The sequence below is a fragment of the Stegostoma tigrinum genome, chromosome 41 (genome assembly GCF_030684315.1).
Source record: "Stegostoma tigrinum isolate sSteTig4 chromosome 41, sSteTig4.hap1, whole genome shotgun sequence".
Classification (NCBI taxonomy): Eukaryota; Metazoa; Chordata; class Chondrichthyes; order Orectolobiformes; family Stegostomatidae; genus Stegostoma; species Stegostoma tigrinum.
In genome coordinates, this window is record NC_081394.1 from 5,618,901 (window position 1) to 5,642,481 (window position 23,581).

At 48.8% G+C, this 23,581-nt stretch overlaps 1 long non-coding RNA gene across 1 annotated transcript; it reads left to right on the forward strand.

Annotated features, from left to right (window-relative positions):
* Positions 1-1,470: 1,470 nt before the first annotated feature.
* On the forward strand, positions 1,471-21,475 carry LOC125448565 (uncharacterized). Its single transcript, XR_007246732.2, has 6 exons — positions 1,471-1,611; positions 2,049-2,263; positions 8,282-8,809; positions 10,155-10,200; positions 12,089-12,358; positions 20,009-21,475. It is a non-coding gene; the product is annotated as an uncharacterized LOC125448565 (long non-coding RNA).
* The last annotated feature ends 2,106 nt before the right edge of the window (positions 21,476-23,581 follow it).

Consider the following 23,581-nt stretch of genomic DNA (forward strand, 5'->3'; position numbering starts at 1 on the left):
TTATTTTATTTCTGAGATAACAAAGTGTGGAGCTGGATGAACACAGCAGGCCAAGCAGCATCTTAGGATCACAAAAGCTGACGTTTCAGGCCCAGACCCTTCATCAGGTGAAGACTTTGTTATCTAAGGACAGTCCCACTCGGGAAGGGAGGGAATGGGTTGGAGAGGTGGGGAGAACATAGCAGAATGTAACATGTAAAGCAAAAAGAACGGAGGGAATGGGAGTGTATTCACAATCTGAAGCTGTTGAACTCAATATTGAGCCCAGATGGTCGTAAACAGCTCATTTTGAAGATGAGAGGTTGTTCCTCCAGTTTTCATTGTGATTCACTGCAGCATTGTCGAGGACTGACAGTAGAGTATGTGAGTGTAATGCTGTATTATAATCACCGGGATAACAAAGTGTGAAGCTGGATGAACACAGCAGGCCATGCAGCATCTCAGCAGCACAAAAGCTGACGTTTCGGGCCTGGACCCTTCTTCAGAGAGGGGGATGGGGTGAGGGTTCTGGAATAAATAGGGAGAGAGGGGGAGGCGAACCGAAGATGGAGAGAAAAGAAGATAGGTGGAGAGAGTGTAGGTGGGGAGGTAGGGAGGGGATAGGTCAGTCCAGGGAAGACGGACAGGTCAAGGAGGTGGGATGAGGTTAGTAGGTAGCTGGGGGTGCGGCTTGGGGTGGGAGGAAGGGATGGGTGAGAGGAAGAACAGGTTAGGGAGGCAGAGACAGGCTGGGCTGGATTTGGGATGCAGTGGGTGGGGGGGAAGAGCTGGGCTGGTTGTATGGTGCAGTGGGGGGAAGGGGAGATTTTGAAGCTGGTAAAGTCCACATTGATACCATTGGGCTGCAGGGTTCCCAAGCGGAATATGAGTTGCTGTTCCTGCAACCTTCGGGTGGCATCATTGTGGCACTGCAGGAGGCCCATGATGGACATGTCATCTGAAGAATGGGAGGGGGAGTGGAAATGGTTCGTGACTGGGAGGTGCAGTTGTTTGTTGCGAACTGAGCGGAGGTGTTCTGCAAAGCGGTCCCCAAGCCTCCGCTTGGTTTCCCCAATGTAGAGGAAGCCACACCGGGTTCACACTTTGTTATCTTCGATTCTCCAGCATCCGTAGTGCTCATTCTCTCTGATTATCACCGGGTACAGTTCATTCATTCTGGCTCGCTGCGGGGAACCGACTCTCCCATTCTCACAGGGAGGGGGGAGGTGAGAAATCTGGGTACAGCCTCTGTCGGGAAAAGCCAGCTCAAAGCTGCTTGGCCCCTCAAGGAAGTGGATGGACAAATTGTTTCGGGTGGGGTTCTCCCGGAAAACTGTGGGCCCAGGCCAGGGAGGGGGAATAGGGGTTGATTCTCATGGGATGTTCCTCCCCCATCTGTCAGTACGATGTGGGTCAGTCCGGAACAAGCTCCACCCCCTCGTCCCTGGATGTGGCGGAAGTTTGTCATTCATAGGGATAGAGGGAGGGAACTCAGCGGGACATTGCAGAAGCGGCTCTAAGTGACTGACAGTCTGCGCTTCCTGCAACATGGAGCTTTCCAAAGTGTTTCTCTCCGTCTCCTGTCGGTGTCTGGCTCTGATCCTGCTCCCGGTCCCGGGAAAGGAGGTGCAGGTATTTACTGTCAGTGCCTCCCACCCGGGGACACGGTAGGAGGGGGATCTCTCTCCCTCGTCACCCCCAGCACTCAACCTCTGTATTAAAGGGAAATGCTGACCATCTCAGATACAAACAGAAAGTGCCGGAACTTGTCAGGAGCGTGTAAAGTGATCTCTTGAAACATTGAAAAGGGGGTTAGACCGAGACTGCGGGGGCGGATCTAGAAAGGGGGATAAATAATGGTCCCTGAAGATTTATTTGGCAAACGGCAAGAAAACAGTCATTTTAGTCACTGCGTGACTTGTCCCCAACCCCCTCACTCCGTGTCTCCATGTCCCAGCCCTTCTCATGGGCTGTATCTGTCAGTCATCGCCGGGGGGTTGGACCGGATCATCTACTCGATCAGGAAGGGAATCTGTTGGAAAGTGACTCACTGTGTTTTCTTGTTGCAGAAGCTCACGGAAACTACTCCTCCAGCTGCTGCGGAATGTTGCTGCTGTTCCAGGTCAGTGCTGTGACTGCTAGAACACTTCAGCAATGATCAAAGGCTGGCGGATGGTGTGGAATCAGGAATTCATCTTGCTCTCAGGTGCTGTGTGGACTCCCAAGTGGAACCATTGAGACAGTGGGCACCGTAGGTTCAGATCTGAACACTGAGAAACAATCGGTGAGACTGGGAAATATCTCTGACCATGGGATGAGAGTTCGGGCAGTGCTGGGATCAAATCACAATCGGACCTGTCTAGGAGTGTGCAGTTGCTGGGGATTGACAATAGACAATAGGTGCAGGAGTAGGTCATTCGGCCCTTCGGGCCAGCACCACCATTCATTATGATCATGGCTGATCATCCACAATCAGTATCCTGTTCCTGCCTTATCCCCATAACCCTTGATTCCACTATCTTTAAGAGCTCTATCCATCTCTTTCTTGAAAGTATCCAGAGAGTTGGCCTCCACTGCCTTCTGGGGCAGAGCATTCCACAAATCCACCACTCTCTGGGTGAAGAAGTTTCTCCTCAACTCTGTTCTAAATGGCCTACCCCTTATTTTTAAACTGGGTCCTCTGGTTCTGGACTCACCCATCAGCGGAAACATGCTTCCTGCCTCCAGAGTGTCCAATCCCTTAATAATCTTGTACGTCTCAATCAGATCCCCTCTTATCCTTCTAAACCCAAGTGTATACAAGCCCAGTCACTCCAATCTTTCAACATATGATAGTCCGCCATTCCAGGAATTGACCTCGTGAACCTACGCTGCACTCCCTCAATAGCCAGAATGTCCTTCCTCAAATTTGGAGACCAAAACTGCACACAATACTCCAGGTTCGGTCTCACCAGGGCCCTGTACAGCTGCAGAAGGACCTCTTTGCTCCTATACTCAATTCCTCTTGTTATGAAGGCAAGCATGCTATTAGCTTTCTTCACTGCCTGCTGTACCTGCATACTTGCTTTCATTGACTGATGTACAAGAACGCCTTACCAGCCTTCAGACCTAACAGTCTATCCAACATGATTTCCTGCCTAATATAAATTCCCTTCTGTTCATCCATTACCCTAGGTCCTTCAGCCACTATTACATCTGGGAGATTGCTTGTGTCTTCCCTCGTGAAGACAGATCCAAAGTACCTATTCAACTCTTCTGCCATTTCCTTGTTCCCCATAATAAATTCACCTGTTTCTGTCTTCAAGGCCCCAATTTTAGTCTTAGCCTGGCCTCTGAGGCCTGGGAGTGGGAGGGTCTGGATCTCATGGGGTGCAGGAGCAAGCTCTAACAGGTTAGTGGTGGAGGGAGGTGAGGGCACACATTGCCTTGGCCCCTTTCTGACCATCAAGTGTTGCCTCAATCCGTACTCAGATTGTCACTGTTCCCCGACCGGTCCAAATTCACCCCAAATCCTCAGTGACTCTCCTGCAGTCGTTATTATCTTTGCCTTTCAGGCACAATTTTCTACTTGCTAACTTCACCTCACATTATCTGAGAGAATTTTGAAAAGGGAACTTGACCAGTATCCAGAGAATGGTCGGAACTGCCGTTGCTGGAGTCTGAGATAACAAGGTGTGGAGCTGGAGGAACACAGCAGGCCAGGCAGCATCAGAGGAGCAGGAAAGCTGACGTTTTGGGTGGAGCTAGCTAGTGAACAAAATTAGGGCACATGGTATTGGGGACAAAATACTGACTTGGATTAAAAATTGGCTGGCTGACAGGAAGCAAAGAGTAGTGATAAACGGGTCCCTTTCGGAATGGCAGGCAGTGACAAGTGGGGTACCTCAAGGTTCGGTGCTGGGACCGCAGCTGTTTACAATATACATTAATGATATAGACGAAGGCATTAAAAGTAACCCCCAACCTCATCCCAAGACCAGCCCCCACCTCTTATCCCCGTCTCATTGACCTGTCCATCTTCCCTCCCATCTGTCCGCTTCTCCCACCTCACTAACCAATCCCCACCACTATCTACCTACAGAGATAGTAGGAACTGTTGATGCTGAAGAATCTGAGGGAACAAGGTGTAGATCTGGATGAAAACAGCAGGCCAAGCAGCATCAGAGGAGCACAAAAGCTGATGTTTTGCATCTGGACCCTTCTTCAGAAAAGGGGGGAGGGAAGGGGATTCTGAAATAAATGGGGGGTGGATGCGGATGTAAAATGGATAAAGGAGCAGATAGGTGGAGAGGAGATGGACAAGTCAAGGAGGCGGGGATGGAGCCAGTGAAGGTGAGTGTAGGTGAGGAGTTTGGATGGGCGTAGATCAGTCAAGGAAAGACAGACAGGTCAAGGAGGTGGGAATGAAGCTGGTAGGTAGGAGGTGGGAGAAAGGTCAGACAGGCTAGGGAGGTGGGAATGACCTGGGCTGGTTTGGGACGTAGTCAGGAGCAGGGAGATTTTGAAGCTTGTGAAGTCCACATTGATACCATTAGGCTGCAGGGTTCCCAAGCGAAATATGATGTGCTGTTCCTGCAACCTTCGGGTGGCATCATTGTGGCACTGGAGGAGACCCAGGACCATATTGTCCAAAGAGTGGGAGGAGGAATTGAAGTGGTTTGTGACTGGGAGGTGCAGTTGTTTGTCGGAAAATGAGCGTAGGTGTTCCACAAAGCGGCCTCCGCTTTGTTTCCCCGATATAGAGGAGGCCACATCGCGAACAGCAGATACAGTATACCACATTAGCAGATGTGCAGGTGAACATCTGTTTAATGTGGAAGATTTTCTTGGGTCATGGGATGGGGGTGAGGAGGGAGGTGTAGCACTTCCTACGGTTGCAGGGAACAGTGCCGAGGAGAGGTGGGGTTAGTGGGGAGTGTGGAGCAGATCAGGGAGTCACAGAGAGAGCAGTCCCTCCGGAAGGCAGATAAGGGTGGGGAGGGAGAAATTTCCTTCATTGTGGGGTCATCTTCCATCCAACTACCTACCTACACTCACTAGCTTCATCCCTGCCTCCTTGATCTGCTCTCTATCCACTCCTCCCACCTCACCGACGAATTCCCACTCCTGCATACATGACCTTTTAATAGCTTAATTTCCACCTCCCTGACCTGTCAGAACCCTATCCACTCCACTATCTACCTGCTATCACCGTGCCCCCCTATTTATTTCAGAGCCCCCTTCCCCTCCCCCATTACTGATGAAGCTCCGCTCACTGCTGACACCGACATTGCTCCGTCTACAGCCAGCAACCCCAGAGAAGATAGCCACACTGAGCCCTGCCAAATTTTCACCATTCCCCCAGATCTCTCCCTGACTGAGGACAAACGGTCAGTCCTCAGCGAGGGGCTCACCTTTTCCTCCCCCTCCACCTACACATCAACGAATACCAGTCACGTTTGGACATCGAGCCGTTTTTTTCGTCGCCTTTGCCTCCACGCTTACTTCTCTAACCGTGAGCCTAACCCTCCCTCTACTGACCCCTTCTCCTGCCTCCAACACATCCCCTCCTCCTGGACACCACCCCCAGGCGTCCTACCCTCCCTTGACCTCTTCATCTCCAACAGCCGACGAGACATTAACCGCCTCAACCTCTCCACCCCTCTCACCCACTCCAACCTCTCCCCCGCAGAACGGGCAGCCCTCCGCTCCCTCCGCTCCAACCCCAACCTCACCATCAAACCCACAGACAAGGGTGGCGCAGTGGTAGTGGAGCGCACTGACCTCTACATCGCCGAGGCCAAACGCCAACTCTCCGACACCTCCTCCTACCGCCCCCTGGATCATGACCCCACACCCGAACACCAAACCATCATCTTCCAAACCATTCACAACTTCATCACCTCAGGTGACCTCCCACCCACAGCCTCCAACCTCATCGTTCCCCAACCCTGCACGGCCCGTTTCTATCTCCTTCCTGAAATCCATAAACCCTCCTGCCCTGGTCAGCCCATTGTCTCAGCCTGTTCCTGCCCCACCGAACTCATCTCCACCTATCTGGACTCCATTTGCTCCCCCTTGGTCCAGGAACTCCCTACCTACGTCCGTGACACCACCCACGCCCTCTGCCTCCTCCAGAACTTCCAATTCCCTGGTCCGCAACACCTCATTTTCACCAAGGATATCCAGTCCCTATACACCTGCATTCCCCATGCAGATGGCCTAAAAGCCCTCCACTTCTTCCTATCCTGCTGACCTGACCAGTCCCTCTCCACCGACACCCTCATCCGCCTAGCCTCGCCAAACTCGTCCTCACCCTCAACAACTTCTCTTTTGATTCCTCCCACTTCCTACAGACAAAGGGATGGCCATGGGTACCCACATGGGCCCAAGCCAAGCCTGCCTCTTTGTAGGTTATGTGGAACAGTCCCTCTTCCGTACCTACACAGACCTCAAACCCCACCTCTTCCTCTGTTACATTGATGACTGTATCGGAGTCACCTCTTGCTCCCAAGAGGAGCTCGAACAGTTCATCCACTTCACCAACACCTTCCACCCCAACCTTCAGTTCACCTGGACCATCTCCAGCACATCCCTCACCTTCCTGGACCCCTCTGTCTCCATCTCAGGCAACCACCTAGAAACCAAGATCCATTTCAAGCCCACCGACTCCCACAGCTACCTAGAATACACCTCCTCCCACCCACCCTCCTGCCAAAATTCCATCCCCTATTCCTAATTTCTTCGCCTCCGCTGCATCTGCTCCCAAGATGAGGCATTCCACTCCCGTACATCTCAGATGTCCTCATTCTTCAAGGACTGCAACTTCCCCCCTGCAGTGGTCATGATCGCCCTCGACCGTGTCTCCCGCATTTCCCGCAACTCATCCCTCACACCCCGTGCCCGCAATAACTGCCAAAAGAGAATCCCCCTCGTCCTCACATACCACTCCACCAACCTCTGGATACAATGCATTATCCTCCAACACTTCCGCCATTTACAATCCGACCCCACCACCAAAGACATTTTTCCATCCCCACCCTTGACTGCCTTCCGGAGAGACCACTCTCTCCACGACTCCCTTGCCCGCTCCACACTCCCCTCCAACCCCACCACACCCAGCAATTAGCCTTGCAACTGCAGGACTACACTTGCCCCAACACCTCCTCCCTCACCCCCCTCCCAGGCCCCAAGAAGACTTACCACATCAAGCAGATGTTCACCTGCACATCTGCTAATGTGGTATATTGTATCCGCTGTACCCGGTGTGGCTTCCTCTACATCGGGGAAACCAAGCGGAGGCTTGGGGACCACTTTGCAGAACACCTCCGCTCGGTTCGCACTAAACAACTGCACCTCCCAGTCGCAAACCATTTTAACTCCCCCTCCCATTCTTTAGATGACAATTCCATCCTGGGCCTCCTGCAGTGCCACAATGATGCCACCCGAAGGTTGCAGGAACAGCAACTCATATTCCACTTGGGAACCCTGCAGCCCAATGGTATCAATGTGGATTTCACAAGCTTCAAAATCTCCCCTCCCCCCACCACATCCCAAAACCAGCCCAGCTCATCCTTGCCTCCCTAACCTGTTCTTCCTCTCACCTATCCCCTCCTTCCACCCCAAGCCGCACCTCCATTTCCTACCTACTAACCTCATCCCACCTCCTTGACCTGTCTGTCCTCCCTGGACTGACCTATCCCCCCCCCCCCCCCCTCTACCTCCCCACTTGCACTCACCTCTACTGGCTCCATCCCTGCCTGTTTAACTTGTCTATCTCCTCTCCACCTATCTTCTCCTCTATCCATCTTGGATCCGCCTTCCCTTCTCTCCCTATTTATTTCAGAACCCTCTCCCCATCCCCCTCTCCAATGAAGGGTCCAGGCCCAAAATGTCAGCTTTTGTGCTCCTAAGATGCTGCTTGGCCTACTGTGTTCATCCAGCTCCACCCTTTGTTATCTCAGATTCTCCAGCATCTGCAGTTCCCATTATCTCTCTCGACCTGAAACATCAGCTTTCCTACTCCTCCGACGCTGCCTGGCCTGCTGTGTTCCTCCAGCTCCACCTTTTGACCAGTATCTCGCTGTGTTCTCCCAGCATGTGTCCAAATGAGAAAGTGATTCAAAATGCTGACCCCCTACTCAGTCCTGACAAATACCCAGAGCAAGCTGCTTTTAGTTGAGGTTCTTGCATGTCTCAGCTTTAACCTTCCCACAGAAATGAAAGCAGTGAGTTACTGATCAGGGTATCCATGTGAAACTTAGGATGTAGTGTATCAGCAGGGAGATTATATCTGTGGATAAATACATTCACTCTTTTCCAGGTGACTCGCCTGTCCTAGTTTCTGGGTTCACTGGGGAGTAGCTTGTGCTGCCCTGTACCTGGAAACGGAATTTACAGGTAATCTGGAGGGCACCTAAGAAGAAAATTGTCCAAAAATTTCTCAATGGGAAAGATGAGTTGAGAGAACAAGACCCACAGTTCAGAAACCAAATGGATGAAGGGTCTGGGCCTGAAACATCAGCTTTTGTGCTCCTGAGATGCTGCTTGGCCTGCTGTGTTCATCCAGCTCCACACTTTGTTATCTCAGAAATAAAATAAGCCTGTTCAAAGATCAACTGTTACAAGGCACCTGGTCAGCTGTGATCTCTGGCCGCATGAAATCAGACCATGAGGAATATATTAGAGACAAACAAAACTGCAGATGCTGGAATCCAAAGTTGACAAACAAGACGCTTGAAGAACACGGCAGATCTGGAGGCAACGAAGAGTCAACGTTTTGCATAATACCCTTGTTCAACATGTCAGATTTCTGAGAGAACGAATCAACATGTTAATCTTTCTGTAACAGGTGAGAGGTTATTGTGTATTTAATCACTGCTTTTATTTGGGATGGTAGTGCAGGGTTTACATTATAAGAGGAGTAAACCAAAGGTGTGGACTAATAATCAAGAGAATGACTTCAAATTCCAACATGACATGTTGGGAATTTAAGTTCAGTGTATTGATTAAAAGCATAACTCAGTAATAAACCCGACTGTGCGAGCTGAGCCCTGAGGACAGAGCTACCAAACTGGGTGATGGAAGGGGTTAACAGTGTGAGAAACTGCACTCCCTCCCCAGGAACATGGTTCTTCTGTCTCCAGAGCATGGTGTGCAGAAGGCAGGAATCACAGCATGCCCCAATCAGCCTTTGCAAAGCCCAGTGCACTGAGCTTGAAAGTGTGTGCCAATCGGCCGAGGATCCTGTGAGGATTGTTCCCACAGGTGGGTGTAAGCAGCTGAGAATGATCCTACTCAAGGAAAGCACGGAAAACTTCCATCCTACCCTTTTCGTGATCCCCCTCGTGATCAGTTTGACCCGGAGCTCAGTCCTGCCTCGAATGTATTTCTCTGAGGCCCGAGATAGTCTCTGAACATTGAATGGTCGATTGGTGTTGCTTTCACAGGCCTGTTCAAGTAAAGCACAGAACCTTGTGACAACAAGCCTGAGACAAAGATGCTGGCCAGGGAACATAGTGGAATGTTGAAATGGCCATTGGCACAATGTTTGGGCCCACGTCTTGTGGACGGTACAGCAAAATGCCACCACTCGTCATATATTTCCCTCCCGTCCCTTGTCAAAATTCTGCAGGAACCTTGCGGGACATGCTGGTCCGCTCCTCCTCCACTCACGTCTCCTCCTCACACTATGCGGCATCTTCCCATCAATCACAGAAGTTTTGGGGTCCTTGGCGGACGGGTTGTGCTGCCCTGTACCTACGAAGGGAATGCCCCTGTCTCTAATTTACTGGCACTGAGGAATGCCCAAGAGTGAAGTTGTCCACGAGTTTGTCAATGGAACCGATTCCGCTCTGTTTACATTCTCCCCCCTCGCTATCCAAGTGATCTGTGGATCAACTGAGGGAGGGCGCGGTGGTGGGGGGAGGGTCAGATGAAACATTGAAAAGGGGGTTCGACCGAGACTGCGGGGCGGATCTAAAAAGGGGGATAAATAATGGTCCCTCAAGATGTATTTGGCGAACGGCAAGAAAACAGTCATTTTAGTCACTGCGTGACTTCCGTGTCTCCATGTCCCAGCCCTTCTCATGGGCTGTATCTGTCAGTCACCGCCAGGGGGTTGGACCGGATGATCTACTCGATCAGGAAGGGAATCTGTTGAAAAGGAGCTCACTGTATTTTTGTTCTTGCTGTAGGGGCACGCCTCCCAGAAACTACTCCCGTTGGTGAATGCTGTTACAGGTTAGTGCTGTGACTACTAGAACTTTTCACAAGTAATCCAAGGCTGGGGGTGGGGGCATCAGGAATTCCCCGTGCTTTAGGGTGCTGTGTGAACTGCAAGTTGAGGGAGTGGGCACACCACAGACTGTGATCATGAAAGAGAGCTGAAACGGAGGCGCAGAATTAGATTAATACCTGGGATGTGAAAATTGGTACCTGGGCGATGAGCAACAGTCGGTGACACTGGGATGGCAGAGCCTGGTCCCGTGGAACTGGGCTGGACCCCTGAGCAGAAAGAGTAGGCTTTAGCGACAGCCCTGGGATCAAATAGAACGGGGACTAGCGGAGAGTGAATGGAGATTAGGGTGTGGATCCTGGCAGAAGGTGACAGTACTGGGAGAAGGAGGGAAGCAAGGATCCACAGAATAAACCTGTTCAAAAATCAATCGAATCAGGCAGCAAGAACAGAACCAGTGTGTCTGACTTTGAGTGGGATTGTGTGCACATTAATCAAAATGTTCATCTCTCTCTGTGACACGTGAGAGGTTTTTGTTTGACAGGGAGATTGGTGACACTTCCTACTTTTGGAATTCTTGGTGAGTGCCCACTTCATTGCTCAGTGACCCTGGAGGAGGCCTATGTGAGGCAGATGGACTGAATAGCCTGTTTCTGTGTTGTTGCTACAATGTAAGGATGAAACCACCAGTTTCCTATTCTAGCTCACCATTGCTGCCCAGTGAAGCCCCTGGTGGAATGTTTAAATGCTGAGGACAGGGCTGGGTATAGATGTGATGCCTCTTGTAGTTGAGTAGCCATACTCCTACAGCATGGAAACAGTCCCTTTGGCCCAACCCTTCAATGCCGACCAAATTTCCCAAATGACCTAGTTCAGCCTGCCTGCTGTCACATGCGGGGAACCTGTTACAACTGCCTTCCAGGGTAAAGACTTTGAGAAATCTAAAAGCAGAGGGGTCGTGACCTCATTGAATGAATGAACGGAATCAAGGGGCTGAATGGCCACTTTCTGTTCCTGTGAGAGTGGTAGTTGGGTGGCATCACGAAGGGTGATTGTAAGGGGCGGCTCAGTGGCTAGCACTGCTGCTTCCCAGCACCAGGGACCCAGGATCAATTCCAGCCTCAGGCTGTGTGGAGTTTCCACTTTCTCCCCATGTCTGCGTGGGTTGCCTCCAGGTGCTCCGGTTTGTCTCAAAGATGTGCACGCCAGATGGATTGGCCATGCTAAATTGCCCATAGTGTTCAGTGCTGTCTAGATTAGGTAGGGGAATGGACCTGTGTCGGATGTTCTGAGGGTCAGTGTAGGCTTGTTGGGTCGAAGGGCCTGTTTCCACACTGTAGGGACTCTCTGATTCTATGGTGTATGAAAATATATTACATTTTGCTGAGGTCATACCTGGAACATTGCTTAGTTTCTCTCCTCCCCCGAGTCAGGATAGACTTAACTTGGAGGATGAGCAGCAGAGATTCACCAGGCTGATTCCTGGGATAAGGGGATTATCCAATGAAGAGAGAATGAGTGGAATGGGTTCATATTCCCTGGTGCTTAGAAGAATGAGAGGTATTTTCATTGAAAGGGATGAATTCCTTACGGGGTTGTCTCTACTTCACCCCCCACGACCCTGAGATGTAGAAATAGGAGTTGCGGTTAACAGTCGCAGTGTAAGCTGTTTTGAATCAGAAGGGAAGTTCCATTTATCAAATTCTTGGAATTCTCTTCCCCCAGAGAGCTGAGACTGCTCAATGTTCAAGTATTTTCAAGACTAAACTAATATCAGGAAATTTTGTGCATTAGGAGATAAGATGGGTAGGTGAGGTGGAACAATGGGTGAGGCGGGGGGGGCGGAAAGAAATTAAAAAGTTGCTTGACAATGTTTGTTTCATTTCTTTTCAGTACCTACTGAAGCACCAGCAAATATAATGATGAATAAATGTGTGACCAAGGATCAGAGGCCAGTCCTTAAATGTGGATTAACCGAGATAGTTTGCAATGGCTCAAGTTGCACTGCGAATTATAGGGCATATTTTAATCAGTCCAGTTGCTGGTATGTGTGCATTGCAGATGTTCAATATCTGAAAGACTCATCTAAAGGTGATCTTATTCTTGAATTTGGGAACATGGAGTCCTCAGAAGCGTTATTCCTCCGGTTCAGGACAGATCATGGTGAGTTTAGCAGAATGAGCGTTCCATTGTCTGTGCTTCAAATGCTTTTCCCCCTCCAATGAAAATTCACTTTGCTGGCCTGAGAATCCCACCCCGGGGTGGGGTGGGAAGAATGTGAAAGCTCCTCGTCTTTTATTACTTTTACGTAACAAAGAACTGAAGTATCAAGTGCTAAGAATCCACTTACCAACACAGCTGTGAAATCACTCACTCTTCCCCCCCACCGCTCCCCAAAATAAATCTCCAACTCACCTTCCCAGCTTGGAGAGGTATTGGCCATCCCTTCATCGTTTGACTCCAAATCCTGGAACCTACCCCCCCCCCCACCACATTTATACACACACACACACACACACACACACACACACACACACACACACACACACACACATATATACATATTTTATATATATATACATACACACACACACACCATTGGAGCACCTTCACCAGATCCTACTGGGAGGTTCACATGAATAACTGAGTCAGTACCTTCCCTTCCAATTGCTCCTAGCTCCTTGGATATATTTCCAAGTAAGGATTGAGAGGGACTTGGAGAGAAACTTGTAGTGGGCGTTGCTCTTCCCCTGTATCTGCTGCCCTTGTCCTTCTTGATGGAAATAGTTGTCAGCGTTCCCTCCAGTTTTGATTTTGCCTGCGTTAGCCCCCAAGGGCTGTGTGCGGCCATGAACTTTCACACCTGGAGGTCCGTGCCACCATCCTTGTTCCAACACCAGTCAGTGTGCAGAAACCCAGCAAGACTGCAACTTTAGAGAGAACGCCTTTGGCCAAGGGTTTGGGAAGCGTTGTCTGAGGAGCCTTGGTTTAATTTCTAATGTGATTCTTTGTAGCTACTGAGTGTCAGTAGTGGAGAGAGTGGATGTGTGCAATTGTAGTGGCAATCAAGTAGGCCAATTGACCTGGATGATGTAAAGCTTCTTGAGTGTGGAGCTGCACAGGGAATTATTTTTAATTCCAAGAGAGCGGTGAACCTTTGAGAGTTTTCTAGCACAGAGAGCTGTGAATGCTCTGTCCATTGAGCATGTTTAAGATAGAGGGTAAGGCCATTGAATGTCAAGGGGCGATGGATAGATTCTCTCTCAGTGGTAACCCCCAGGATGTTGATAGTGGCGGGATTTAAGGAATGAAGGGCAACGGGGAGAGTGCGGGTAAGTGGAGTTGAAATGCCCATGATTAAATGGCAGAGTGGACCCGATGGGTCGAATGGCCTTACTTCCACTCCTATGTCTTATGGTCTATCCAGGCAACTGGGGAGTGTTCCATCACAGTCCTGACTTGTGCCTATGTAGATGGTAGACAGACTCTGGCAGGGTCAAGAGGTGAGTACCTTGCTTCAGGATTCCCAGCATCTGAACTGCTCTTGATATCACCATATTTATGTGGTGAGGCTGTTCAGTTTCTGGTCAATGGTAACTCCAACGTTATTGATAGTAGGCGATTCAGTGATGGTAATGTCATTGAGCATCAAGAAGAAACGTTTAGGTTATCTTTTATTGGAGATGGTCATTGCCTGGCATTTGTGTGGCATGACTGTTATTTGCCACTTGTCAGCTCAAGCCTGGATACTGTCCTGATCTTGTTGCATTTGGAAATGGACTGCTTCAGTAGCTGAGGAGCAGCAAGTGGTGCTGAACTTTGTGAAACCATCAGCGAACATCCCCACGACAGCCTACATGGAGGTGAGGTTATTTGATGTAGCAGCTGAAGACAAGGTCAGACACCACTCGACACCAGGTGATAGCCTAACAGGTTTATTTGAAAACACAAGGTTTCGGGACGTAGCCCTTTTTGTCGGGTGAAGTGAGTTTAAATTTCTGCATTCTGTGTGCATCTTTCTCTCTCTTCACCTGCCGAAGGGCTATGCTCCAAAAGCTTGTGTTTTCAATTAAGCCTCTTGGACTATAACCTGGTGTTGTATGATTTCTGACCTCGTCCGTGCCAGTCCAACACCGGCACCTCCACATCACACTTGGGGCTAGGACACTATCCTGAGGACCTTCAGCAGAGATTTCCTGGAGGTGGGATAACTGAGCTGTGACCATCTTTCTATATACCAGGTATGACAAACCAATGGAGAGATTCTGCCCCACTGACTCCAGTTTTCTTTGGATAGTGCTAAACAAATATTTGTCATCTGTTTTCACTCAGGAAAAGGAGAATATTGTAGAGAAGAAGACTGAGTTATGGGCTATTAGAATTGAAGGGATTGAAGTTAGTAGGAGGAGGTGTTATCAATTCGAGAAGGTGTGAAGGTAGATAAAACCCCTGGGCCAGATGGGATCTTTCCAAGGATTCTCTGGGAAACTAGGGAGGAGATGGCGGAGCTTGTGGCCTTGATATTTGAATCATCATTGTCTACAGGTTTAGCACCAGAGGACTGGAGGATTGCAAATGTTGTGCCCTTGTTCAAGAAGAGCAGTAGAGATGACCCAGGTAATTATAGACCAGTCAGCAACAATTTGATTAGATAGTCAACATGAATTTGTCAAGGGCAGGTTGTGTCTCACAAACCTCATTGAGTTTTTTGAGAAGGTGACCAAGCATGTGGATGAGGGTAGGGCAGTTGATGTGGTGTACATGGACTTCAGTAAAGCCTTTGATAAGGTTCCACATGGTAGGCTATTGGAGAAAATGCGGAGGCACGGGATTGAGGGAGATATAGCAGTTTGGATTGGGAACTGGCTTTCTGTAAGAAGGCAACAAATGGCGGTTGATGGAAAATATTCAGCCTGGAATCCGGTTACCAGTGGTGTGCCTCAAGGATCTGTTTTGGGACCACTGCTGTTTGTCATTTTTATAAATGACTTGGGCGCAGGCATAGGTGGATGGGTTAGTAAGTTTGCAGATGACACTAAAGTCGGTGGAGTGGTGGACAGTGTGGAAAAATGTTACAGGTTGCAGGGAGACTTGGATAAACTGCAGAATTGGGCTGAAAGGTGGCAAATGGAGTTTAATAGGGATAAATGTGAGGTGATTCACTTTGGGAAGAATAATAGGAAGTCAGAATACCGGGTCAATGGAAAGATTCTTGGTAGTGTGGATGTGCAGAGGGATCTTGGTGTCCATGTACATGGATCAAGATGGCTTACGGTGTGTTAGGTTTTATTGGTAGAGGGATTGAGTTCGGGAGCCGTGATGTGATGCTGCAACTGTACAAAACGCTCGTGCGGCCTCACTTGGAATATTGCGTGCAGTTCTGGTCGCCCCATTACAGGAAGGATGTGGAAGCATTGGAAAAGGTGCAGAGGAGAGTTACCAGGATGTTGCCTGGTCTGGAGCGAAGGTCTTATGAGGAAAGGCTGAGGGATTTGGGTCTGTTCTCATTGGGAAGAAGAAGGCTAAGGGGGGATTTAATAGAGACATACAAGATGATCAAAGGATTAGATAGGGTGGACAGTGAGAGTCTTTTTCCTAGGATGATGACGTTGGCTTGTCCAAGGGAGCATAGCTGCAAATTGAGGGGTGATAGATTTAAGACAGATGTCAGAGGCAGGTTCTTTACTCAGAGAGTGGTAAGGGCGTGGAACGCCCTGCCTGCCAATGTAGTTAACTCAGCCACATTAGGGGCATTTAAACAGCCCTTGGATAAGCATATGGATAATGATGGGATATTGTAGGGGGAGGGGCTTAGATTAGTTCACAGGTTGGCACAACACCGAGGGCCGAAGGGTCTATTCTGCTCTGTATTGTTCTATACCTTGATGCCATGCTGTTTTAAATGCAGCCTTAATATCGAGGCCTGTCACTCTCTCCTCACCTCCTGGATGTCAGCTCTTTTGCACATGCTGAACCAAGACTGAAATGAGGCCTGGTGCTGAGTGGTCCTGGTAGAACCAAACCCGGACATCAGTGAACATGTTATTGCTGAGTGTGTGCTGTTTGACCTGACTGCTGATGACACCTTCCATCACTTTACTGATGATAGAGAGCAGACTGACGGAGTGGTCATTGGCTGGGTTGGATTTGCTATACTTTTGTGTGTACAGGTCAGAACTAGGGGCCATTTTCCAAATTCTCAAGCAGATGCCAGTGTTGTAGCTGAATTGGAACACCTTGGCTCGGGGAACAGGAAGCTCTGGAGCACAGGCCTTCAGTATTATTACCAGAATGATGTCAAAGATAGCCATCTGTTAATGTCATGTAAAGTGAATTGAAGTCACTGAAGACTGGCATCGGTGGTGGTGGGCACCACTACAGGAGGTGATGTTGGATCATCCACTCAGTACTCCTGGCCGGAGATTTGTTGCTAATGCTGCAGCCTTGTTTTTGCTCTGATGTGCTCCCCCATCATTGAGGATGGGGATATTGCTGTGGTCAGCGTTTCCTGCAAGCCTTTTAAATGTCTGCCACCATTCACAACTGAATGAGACAAAGCCTGGAGGAAATTAGAGATAGCTAGGGGTGTGTGGGGGCTGGAGGAGCTTGCAGAGATGGGGAGGGGTAGAGGAGCTGACTTCGGATTTTATTGTCATGTATATTTCACAGTGAGAATACAAACAAAAGCTTTCACTTCTTGCTACGAAACGAGACGGTTTTGAATATTTGGAGAGTAAGGGTGGTGTTGGGTGTTGGATGGGGGTGCAAGAAAGATATCGCTGAAGAGAGTCCATCAGTGAGAGACACTTGTACCGCCACCTACACTGGACCCAAACAACATCGAAGTCGGTGATCCTCAGGCATAATCTTTTGCTGCTGGGCTTATCCCTCCGACCTTACCTCTGCTTATGTCGGAGCCACCGATTCTAGGCCCTATCCTTGCTCAGGGAAAACTAAGTCAGACCTCAGCCTGCTGCAGGCTGGACCTCTTGCCGTCCAAACTTGTGGTGAGGTTAGTAAATAAAAGTAAAGGAAAAAGAGGTTGGAGCAGATGAGCTCTGGCATCTTGAAGGAGGCTCTAGAGACGGGGAGCGGCGCAGGTGCTGGAGGGGTTGTGAGTGATGTGAAAGGGACTCATTGCAGTCGGTTAATGTTACAAGGACAGCAGAGTTTGGGATGTACTGGAGGTAACGGAGGGTTTGTCACACAGTGACCAGGGGAATATTGCAACGGCTGAATCATGAGGACACAGATGAGGGTTTCAGCAGTAGTTCTTCTGGGGGCAGAGAAGGGGAAGCTAAACATTTGATCTGTTTCTCATTTCACTGTGTTTTGCTTTCCGGCTTGTCCGTCTCAAGGCCCAAGTGCAACTCCTGAAGCAGATCATGGTAAGTGATTCAATACAACCCAAGGTACTTCCTTGTGAAGGTGCATTGTGCTGGTGAAGGCACAAGGGTTCTTCAGTGGCTTCAGTTGACTTTTAACCTCTGAGGTTGAAGGTCATAGGTTCAAATCTCTCTGTATGGGACACCAGAATAAAACAGGAGCCCACACTCCCAGCTGCTGAGGGCCTTCCCCATAGGGGAAGGAGCAGTATGGTGTGGGAGGACTGTATTGTAGTAGAGGGTATAGTACATGGGCCTTTGTCAGAGAGGGTGGGGTACCTCCCTGTCAAGCAAAGGGTTAGAATTGGTCAGGGAGTACACTCGGAGGGTGGTACTGGGGTGATGCTGAACAGACTCTGAGCCAGAGACTGGATCAGGGAAACAGACACACCCAGTGATAATGGGAACTGCCGATGCTGCAGAATCCGAGATAGCAAAGTGTGGAGCTGGATGAACACAGCAGGCCAAGCAGCATGTTGGAGCACAAAAGCTGATGTTTCGGGAAGGGTCCAGGCCTGAAACGTCAACTTTTGTGCTCCTAAGATGCTGCTTGGTCTGCTGTGTTCATCCAGCTCCACACTTTGTTGAAACAGGCACACTCAGCCCAGTTGTAGCTCCAGAGCCACCTCAGGAACATCAGGAGACTGGTGCCCAAGTTGGGTGAAGCCACGACAAGGTCATACACTAGCCCAAACCCTTCATTTCTGCCAGATTGCCCGGTCACTGGCCTTGGGTGTGTCCTGACCTCAAGGGCTGGGGGCCACTCACATGAGGTTTGGGGCCAGTGGTATCCAGGCAGGAGGGAGTGATCCCAAGGTGTCTGCGTTGAAGACAATGGAGAGGAATAGTGACCTGGATATTAATCAGGATTCCATTCAATCCTGTGACTTTCCCATCCAGGAAATAGTTTCCAATTCTTCCTTTGGGTTTACTTGAAGGGAAATTGTTGGTCAGTGTCCAGTTCCCTTCATTGGAAAGCATGTATCGAACCCATTGTGGGGCTGTATGTGTGTGCAGAGAACTGCGGGACTGTCCTGTGCTAGTGTTTATTGGTATCTCACTCCCACCTCTCTCCAGGACGAGACTTACCCAAGGATCTGTTTGTACTAGAGCTGGTTCTGAAACACCAGGTGCTACAGGCCTCTGCAGTTGATTTTGTTCATGTGTCCCAGTCTGTTCATGGCTTCATTCTGTCTCTAGGTCCAACAAGAGGAGGAGTTGAATTGAGAATTGGAATTGGTGTTTTTGTTCTCATTGTTGCAATTGGGGTTTACTTTGTCCAAAAACACGCAGGACAGTAAGTTCTAGATTATTCTACTAGTCTCACTTTGACCAGATTTTCATTGCTAATGTTGTGTGAAGTGTTGCTGACCTCTGTCCCTGTCCATTCCCTGAGCTGTGAGGATGCTTCAATCCAGCCTGTCATTGAGCAACAGCATCCAGTTATTTCCAGCTTGTCATCCTCTCGCTTCTGAACAGTCCCCATGGATTGGAAAGGAGCAAATTTTCTCCCGAAGGAGAACCAGAGGCTGGGGTATATGTTGGGAATTTCAGGAGGTACTTAAGGTGCCACACAATACATTGTTGTACAAGATGAGGGCTCAGTTGAATGGGAGCCGGGTGTAATATGGACTGGATTGAGGATTAGTTCATGCTCAGGAGTAGAGCAGGAACAAATAGGCCATTTTCAGTTGCCAGGATAAACCTGGTCCTGCAAGGATCAGTGCTGGGACCTCAGTGACATTTAATCTATATCAAGGACTGAGATGGGAGGAACGACTGGAAAAGTCCCAGTTTGCTGATGATACAAAGCTCAGTGGGAAAGTAAGCTGTGGGGAGGATACAGAAGCTGCAAACAGGGATGGGCTGGATAAATGTGTGGGCAATAATGGTGGTAGATAGAGACTAAGTTGGGAATTCCTGCTAAGGTATAACTCACTGCGTGAATGCCTCTGCATCGTTCTATGTCAGTGTGTTTGACTCCTGTGTTCCATGTTAAATATGCTCTCTAAATGCCAGTTGTTGCAACTTTTTGTGTCTTTCTTTTTCTTTGTTCTGGGAATTGGAGGATTCAGTGACTGGGAAGCCCATCTCGGATTCCCTTGTTTCACTCAATATCCCCATCTGTGCTTACCGCCATCCCCACGTACGCCCTTCGCAGTGGGACAAGGAACTATTGCAGTGTTTTCTCACGTCTCCCTCTGTTCAGCACAGTTCTAGTGGAGTGTCCAGCTTTTGCCCATTGCCTTCCCTATAAGCCTCCTCTCCTCTACCCTCTGTGCTCCTGTCACCCATTTTCTAGCTGCCATTGGTCTCCACGATGTTGAGTGTCATTTAATGGGCCTGTCCTCCTGAACAGGTCCTTTTTCACACACGTCCAAAGCGTTGGATTCTTCTCACCTGCACCCTGCTGGTTTTTCTCTTCTAGGAAACAACCTCGACAAAAGATGGGGTCATATTGAAAAATGGAATGGCGAACCTGTTCGGGTGAAGTGTGGAGCCGTGTCAACAGCGCCTAAGCATCAGGATGGAGTGACTGGAGGACAAAACCTTCTGGGGAATGGGGCTGTCCAGCACTAACTGAGTTTCCACTGTACTGAGCCTGGGACAGGGATGGTGGGAAATCAGCCTAATTTTGTGGTAATCGAGTGATTCCTGTTGGAAAGTTTTGAGACATGGTCAGTAAGGTGATATCAAATGGGATCCAGGGAGAGAGAGCCTATTGGAGACAAAACTGACATGATGTTGCAAATCAGAGGCTGGTGGCAGACGGTTGTTAGGACTGGAGGCCAATGACCAGTGGTGTGCTGCGAAGATGGGTTCTGGGACAACTGTTGTTTGTCACTTGTATCAATAGCTTCAATGAGAACATGGTTAGTAACTTTGCTATTGACAGCAAAATTGGTAGTAGAGGGGGACAGTGAAGTAGGCTAAGAGAACAATGAGACGTTACCCAGATGGGCCAGTGGGCTGGGGAGTGGCAGGCGAATTTTAATTTAGATAAGTGTGAGGCATTGCTTTTGGTTGGAGAAGCCAGGGTAGTTAATGGGAAAGCCCTGGGAGTGTTGCTGAACAGGGGGATCTAGGGGTTTCAAGTTGATAGTTCTTTGAAAGCGGCCTTGCAGATAGCCACGGTGGTGAAGAAGGCATGTGGCTTGCCTTCGTTGGTCAGAACATTGAGCATTGGAGTTGGAGGTCATCTTGCGGCTGTACAATCACTGGTTAGGCCACTTATACACTATCGCGTACAATTCTGTTGCAAGGATGTTGTTAAGCTAGAAAGGGTGCAGAAAAAGAAATTACAAGAATACTGCTGAGGCTGGGTGGTGGGGGGAGAGGTTTGCATCGTAGCGAGAGGCTGAATAAACTGGACTGTTTTACCCTGGATTGTTGGAGGTGGAGGCGTGACTTTACCGAGGTTTATAAAATCATGAGGCATAGCTAGGTTGAATAGCCAAGGTCTTTTCCCCAGGGTAGGGGAGTTCAAAACTAGCAGGCGTAGGTTTATGATGACGGGAAGGATTTGAAAGGGATCTGAGAGGCAACTTTTTCCCCACTGAGGATGGTGTGTCTGGAATGAGCTGCCAGGGGAAGTGGTGGAGGTGGGTACAGTTAGAATATTCCAAAAGACATTTGGACAGGTACATGGCTAAGAAAGGTTGAGCGGGGTATGGGCCAAACTCAGGCAAATGGGACCACTTTCAATATAGGATATCTGAACAGCATGGAAGAGTTGGGCTGAAGGGTCTGTTTGTGTTGTTTGACTCTAGCTGTGATTAAAGAGAAAAGCTGGTCCCATTTTTCAAGAGTACATTCATGTCTAATGACTCTGCTGGTCACTGCATGAACAGAGGAGCTGCTGTCTACAAGCAGCAAGTCCATGGAGTGAACTGAATTGGCCGAATACGGGGATCAATACCTGTGCGAATCTCCAGAGGATGAGGAACACTTATCCAGTTGATATTCCTGGCTCTAGGTGGTTGAGAGTGCTTTAGTCTTTTGCCTTATGCTGAAGAAGGCGCAATGGTAGCTCTGCCACTCCAGATCCTGGCTGATCATCCACCTCTACCATATTCCTGCCACCTCCCTATTTGCCTTGATGTGATCAGTGAGTAGAAATCAATCAAACTTTGTCTTTCATTTGCCTCTGAATTGTTTCTTGTGCAACCACTTATGAATGAGGACAACTCAGTTCCTTTGGGCATAACACTTTCTGATTTCTTTCATTTTAAGCAATACTGTCCCCTCTGTTCCTCCTCCCAAATGAATAACCTCGCAGTTCTCCCCAATATATTCCATGTGCGTGTGCTCTTCACCACACACTTGGTCTGGCTTTACAACCAGTGTTTCCTAAGGAGCCAGTCATCACATCCTTAATATTACATAGAACATAGAACATTACAGCACGGTACAGGCCCTTCGGCCCTCGATGTTGTGCCGACCTGTCATACCAATCTCAAGCCCATCTAACCTACACTATTCCATGTACGTCCATATGCTTATCCAATGATGACTTAAATGTACCTAAAGTTGGCGAATCTACTACCGTTGCATTCAAAGCATTCCATTCCCTTACTACTCTCTGAGTAAAGAAACTACCTCTGACATCTGTCCTATATCTTTCACTGCTCAATTTAAAGCTATGCCCCCTCGTGCTCGCCGTCACCATCCTAGGAAAAAGGCTCTCCCTATCCACCCTATCTAACTCTCTGATTGTTTTATATGTCACAATTAAGTCACCTCTCAGCCTTCTTCTCTCTAACGAAAACAGCCTCAAGTCCCTCAGCCTTTCCTCGTAAGACCTTCCCTCCATACCAGGGAACATCCTAGTAAATCTCCTCTGCACCCTTTCCAAAGCTTCCACATCCTTCTTATAATGCGGTGACCAGAACTGTACACAATACTCCAAGTGCGGCCGCACCAGAGCTTTGTACAGCTTCACCATAACCTCTTGGTTCCGGACCTCGATCCCTCTATTAGTAAAAGCTAAAACACTGTATGCCTTCTTAAAAGCCCTGTCAACCTGGGTAGCAACTTTCAAGGATCTGTGTACATGGACACCGAGATCTCTCTGCTCATCTACACTACCAAGAATCTTACCATTAGCCCAGTACTTTGCCTTCTGGTTACTCCTACCAAAGTGCATCACCTCACACTTGTCTGCATTAAACTCCATTTGCCACCTCTCAGCCCAGCTTTGCAGCTTATCTATGTCTCTCTGCAACCTACAGCATCCTTCGTCACTATCCACAACTCCACCGACCATTATTAATAATTAATAATTAATATATTATTGTTAATATTAATAATGAAGATGCTAGTATTTGTCTTGGTACTGATGTCAGGTTAACAAGTCTGTGTGCCTTTGTAACGCCACTCTTTGTTCCCCCTCGTTTTCATTTGCAAGCTTCCACCCTGCAGGTCCTTTTGCAGGATGAATAGAAATGGGAAAGACGGTCACCAATTGATGATTACTCTCTTGCAAGCTCTTTTGAACAGATGTCAGTTTTCCCCATCACTGAGGACAGGGATGCTCATGGAGTCACCTCCCATCTGATATTGAATGGTTGCCCACCATGAAAGGCCAAATGCAGCTGCATTGCAGAACTTTGATGACGCAAGCATTTTCTTTCATATCGGCTCTGTGTTTCAGGAAGTGTTTACATTTATACGACACATTTCACCATGATCCATTGGGAGGCAATGGCCAAGTGTTTTTCTTGCTGTGCTGTTTATCCAGAGACTCAGGTAGTATCCTGGGCACCTGGGCTTGAATCCTGGTACAGCTGGTTGTTACAAAAACCCAGTGTTTCACTAACTTCCTTTAGAGGAGGAACTGAAAATAGCGTTGTCGTAATGATCAGATTCCCTATGTATGGGAGCTTACTGTGCACAAATTAACTGCCATTATACCGATATCATGACAGTCCCTTCACTGACTGTTCAACATCACAAAATGCTTCCCAGAGCTTTTAGTTTTTCTTTCTTTTGTTCTTAGGAT